The sequence below is a fragment of the Procambarus clarkii genome, unplaced genomic scaffold (assembly GCF_040958095.1).
Source record: "Procambarus clarkii isolate CNS0578487 unplaced genomic scaffold, FALCON_Pclarkii_2.0 HiC_scaffold_141, whole genome shotgun sequence".
In the NCBI taxonomy this organism is placed as follows: domain Eukaryota; kingdom Metazoa; phylum Arthropoda; class Malacostraca; order Decapoda; family Cambaridae; genus Procambarus; species Procambarus clarkii.
The window spans coordinates 1-5,687 of record NW_027189174.1 but is presented as its reverse complement, the minus strand read 5'-3'; positions in this window follow the sequence as shown (position 1 = coordinate 5,687).

The following is a 5,687-nucleotide window of genomic DNA, read 5'->3' as shown; positions in this document are numbered from 1 at the left end:
GATGGTTGGCTCTGCTTGAGCGCAGGCCGGAAGATCAATATAATTTAACTTTCCTGCTGGAGCATATAGATTAAATACATTGAGAACAGAGTTGTCCACATAGATCCTCACTCCATGATACTGTTGACCGGCAGTTTGTTTTTCTGGCAGAAGTTGATGGGGTAGGGATTGTTTGATGTATAGAATGCAAGAGTTACTGGATCTGAGGTTGTAAGAAACAAATGAGGGCAATTTCGGGGGTGAGGATCTTGCGGGAACTCTGCACTCCTGGAGACATACAATATCGATGTGTTCAGTTGTTACTTTGTGATGTAAATCTGAGAACCTTTTTTTGAGGGATGCAATGTTCCAGCTAAGGACGGATAACTTAGTTATTTGTGCATTTAAAGTCAGCATTATATATTGATATTATTAGTTCTCTTAATATATATTATCTATATACATATTATCTATTGCACTACTGTATAAGTCCAGGAACATTTCTTAGTTTATTACCAATGTCACACATTTGCATCCAATGGTCTAGTACAATTTGTCTGTCATTTCCAGCTATAGAGTCGTTTTGAACATACTTTAGCACAACTTTGGCAGTTAACCTGCGTGGAAGGGCTCCACTACACAAGGTTTCAAGATCACTAGAAGTTTCCCCTGATGGGCAAGCGAACACATTTTTGGAGGGTTCAGGGGTGGAAGGGGAGGGTTGGGAGTCATTGCTTACAAGTCCCCTCATACACGTGACCATCATCGAAATATCTCTGGTGGATTTTTTCTCATATTGGAGTTGCTCTTGCAGCCGCTCCGTTTGCTGCTGTGACTGCTGCTGGTGTTCCTGCAACCAGTCACGAAGGGCAACCACTGCTTGAACAGTGGAGCAACCCAAGGGCGAGGTGGTAGGGAGGCTGAGGTTGCGATCTGTCTCATTTTGATCCAGTTCCTTATCCCCCACTTCCAGTTGACTGTGGGGTCCAGCTGTGGATGGTGGTCTCACAGTAGGTGACATTATCCCAGAACCAGGAAGTGGCCACTCTACATCAGGGGAAGGCCCACCACTGGCAGAACAAGGAAGTGGCCACTCTACATCAGGGGAAGGCCCACCACTGGCAGAAGATGCAGCACCTGGTTCTTGTGGGGGAGCTGGGATGATGGCAGGAGTCTTCGGTCTGGCACCGGTCCCCTTGTGCACTTCGTAATTTAAACGTGGTGAGTTTGGCAACCAGCTGGAGCGAACATCACCTCCAGATGGCTCTGAACAGCGAGTGGGACTGATGGCAGCATTTGGCAACTGCTCTTCATGGTGGTGTGAAGGGTATGGCGAGTGTTGTGTCAACACCTCCGGGAGGCAGGTTCCTGGCACCTGACGGGCAGGCGCAGGTTGAACAGACACCTGTCGTCTGGCCCCGTGATGCACTTGGTGCTTGGCAGATGGTGAAGTATTTGGTATCCAGCTGCTACGAACACTACGTCCAGGTGGCTCTGCACAGGAATTAGAGCCGGCAGCTGTGCCTGGCAACCATCCTCCCGGGTGGGCGGGGCCGGGCACCTGGCCGTAAGCAGCTGGTCGCTTGACACAGTCAAGGTGCCAGTCTTGAACACCGCTCCTGCCACAGTTTATGCATTTTTCACTTACTGACTGCAGTTCCTTTATGAGTTTAAAACACACCTCAGATTTATGAGGTTCACCACACACGGCACAAAAAAAGTTTTTGCTTGTGCAGTACCTGGCTACGTGACGTCCCCATCGTTGACACTTATAATACAATACAATACAATACAATACAATTTTATTTAGGTAAGGTACATACATACAATAAATATTTACAAGGATTGTTTGACTTATAGGTAGAGCTAGTACATACAATGCCTAAAGCCACTATTACGCAAAGCGTTTCGGGCATGATAAACTTAAATGACAAGCTTAATACTAATTGAGCATAATGAGTAGAATGAAAACAAGAAATGAAAACATAGATGAAAAAGCAGCACAAATATAATTATGTCGACAAACAGCGCTCTTTAAAGAAAAAACAGACATTGGTTGACAATAGAAGGGTAAGGTAGGTTACAGGGAATTTATTAGGTATAGCTTCGCTTTTAACTTAAACTGGTTGAGAGAGGTACAGTCTTTAACATGGTTGGGAAGGTCATTCCACATTCTGGGCCCCTTGATTTGTAGAGCATTTCTAGTTTGATTAAGTCGTACTCTAGGAATATCAAAACTGTATTTATTTCTGGTGTGATGCTCATGGGTTCTGATACAACCTTCTATGTAGCTTTTGAGATCAGGATTGGCATTATAGTTTAGCGTTTTATATATGTATAATACACATGATAATATCTGATCTTAGAAAGAATGCCCACAGTTTTTGAAACTTTTTTTGATATGTTTAGAATGTGTCCCTGGAAATTAAGCTTGTGGTCAATGAGAATGCCAAGGAATTTGCCATCTAATTTGTTATAAATTTGGGTATTGTTTATTTTGAGATTTATTTGATTAGAGGATTTATTGCCAAACAGAATATAGAAGGTTTTGTCAATGTTAAGGGTGAGTTTGTTGGCAGTTAGCCACAGATGGACTTTATTTAGCTCAGTATTTACTGTGGCATTTAGAGCAAGGGGATCAGGACTGGAGTAAATGAAGGTTGTGTCGTCAGCAAATAGAATTGGTTTGAGGTGTTGGGAGGCATTTGGAAGGTCATTAATGTAGATGAGAAAGAGGAGAGGGCCAAGTATGCTGCCCTGGGGAACACCAATGTTGATGGGTAGGGTGGGAGAAATTGTATTATTCACAGAAACATATTGGAGCCTGTCAGTAAGGTAGGATTTGAGTTATTGTAGGGAGTGTCCTCTGACTCCATAATGATGTAATTTAAGAAGAAAGTTTTGGTGGTTGACAGTATCAAAAGCTTTACGCAGGTCCACAAACAACCCAACAGGGAACTCATTTTTATCAAGAGCTGTATGAATCGAGTTAAGCATACTAATAAGTGCATCGTTAGTGCTTTTTTTGGGTCTGAAGCCATATTGGCAAGGGCTAAGTATATTGAGTTTGGCTAGATATGAGTAAAGCTGCTTATAGATTAGTTTTTCAAAAAATTTTGACAAGTTTGGCAGGATAGATATAGGTCTGTAGTTGTTAACATCTGTGAGATTACCACATTTGTGGACAGGCGTTACTCTCGCTTTTTTTAGAATATCTGGGAAGGTTTGGAGTTCAAGTGACTTGTTGAAGAGCAAAGCAATAGCAGGGGCTAAAGATCTGGAGGCTTTTTTGTAAATTAAAGTTGGTATCTCCTCAAGGGCACCAGACTTGGTTTTAAGGGAAAGGATTATCTCATTGACGTCAGTGGAATTAATAGGATTTAGGTACAGAGACTGTGGATAGTTACCTGAAAGATAGTCATTAATGTCTGTACTGGAAGATGGAATATCATTTGCAAGGGATGAACCAATGGAAGAGAAGAACCTATTGAACTCAATAGCAGAATCAGAGGCTGAAAGCTGACCATCGTTATTAGACAGGAGAGTCGGTTTGTTATTTAAAGACTTCTTTGATCCCAATATTTGAGAAATTGTTCTCCAAGTTTGTTTAATGTTGCTCTTTATTTGGGTAAATTTATCTTCGTAGTATTTAGTTTTGGCTCGTCTAATTATCTTAGACAGCAATAATGAGTAATTCTTTGAGAATTCTTTGGAGACAATTCCTAACCTATACTTCTTCTCAAGGTCATGTTTTTTATTAATAGATTTAAGTATTCCCTTTGGAAGCCAGGGATTGTTAAGCCTTTTGGTTGTGACTTGTTTTGTAAGCATAGGACAGTGGGTATTATAAAGGCTAAGAGTTTTTTGAAGAAAAGATTGCACTGCTAGGTTGATGTCCACTATGTTACCTAACTCGGACTCCCAGTTGACATTATCAGCAGCAGTTATAAAATTGTCTATAGCAGTTTCATTGTGTAGTCTAAAACGTATCACTCTTGACTCAAGAGGTGGTTTGCTAATGTTAGTTAAGAGAAATGTGGGGTAATGATCTGTAGTGCTATCGGTGATTATACCTGAAGTAAGCGGAGAGGTTATGTTTGTCCAGATGTGATCGAGCGTCGTGGCAGTGCTATCAGTGATTCTAGTAGGTCTAGTGATTAAGGGTATGAGGAAGCAGGAATTCATACAGTTGAGGAAGCTAACAGCAGTGGGGTGTTCAGGCTCGCAGAGGTCAATATTAAAGTCCCCTGCGATAATTAGGTGGTTTTTGTTCAGTCTGTTATCAAGTATTAGATTTCTAAGGTTTGAGTTGAATTCGGACACATCAGTGTTAGGAATTCTATAAACTGCACCCACAGTCAGGACAGACTCGGCACCCTTGACTCTGAAGCTGGCGAAGATATACTCCCCATAGCAGTCTCTGGTTCTAATTTCTTTTAAGCATGTTAGTTCTTGGTGGTAGTAAAGAGCAGTGCCACCACCTCTCTGAAGTTGACGACAGTAGTGAATTGCTGAGTAGTTAGGCATGTTAAAGAGCTGAGTAGTATCCTCTTTCAACCATGTTTCAGTAAGTATAATAAAAGAGAATTTGTTGTCAATAGCTTCAATCAAGGCACTAACATCATCAAAGTGTTTACCTAGGGATCTAACGTTCAAATTGATTACAGAGATATTGTGATTATGAGTTAATACATTGTTTACATCATGTGCTGCAAAATATCTGCAATTTAGATCATTAAAGTGATAATTGTCATAGATAGTGGATAAGAGGTTAAGTTCAGGGTCTATACTTGTCTGCATAAAAAAAGCTGATTGCAGGAAAAACAAGGGAAGAAAGGCAAATAACAAGGTAGAAATAAGCTATAAAATAGGGAAAAAGATGTACACAATACAGAACAAAGCAAACTCAAAAGGGGCTTACAGGGGTACAATGGAGTAAGGGAGTATGGCTAGGCTAGGCAACCTAGGTAATAAATGAGATTAACGAAAAAACATATAAACATGGACTATACAAAACACAATATATAGAAATACAAAACAAAAATATAAACAAGACTAAGCAATACAAAAACAAATTGAGCAAAAATGAAAAATGAGGTAGATTGCTTACAAGTACTCTCAGGTACACTGTAAGTAACAATTTGCAATTTGAGATGCAGGCAAAGCCAGGGGTACAATGGAGTAAGGGAGCATGGCGAGGCTAGGCAACCTAGGTAATAAATGGAATCAAAGAAAAGTTGAATAATAAGCATAGGCAAATTTAAGCTAATGATTATTAACTATAAATAGTTCAGTTATGACTGTATAATTAATAAGACCTGAAGAACTATTTATGCACTCAATTAAATAATTTCAGTAAATGACTAGTTAAGAGTAAGTTAAAAATTAAGTCAGAAAATGAAACAATGAGACTTAGGAAACCTAGCCCCACTAGTTGACAGGGGGTTAATTAAGTTAATTCACTGGGAGTGATAATGAGCTGAGACAGACCACATTGGGAGAGGAAAGCGTTGAGGTTCTCTTCTTTAGTAATTGTGAACATTTTCCCTCTGCGGTTTTTCTCACCTTTATCAGTCCATCTCTAACGAAGCACTGATGAATCGCATCTGGGTTTTTTTGACGGATTTGACGCAGGCGGTAGAGGAGGTGCTGTCTGTTCCTAGTCAAGCACTCGTTGATGTATAATCCCTTCCGTTGGGCTACAGCTG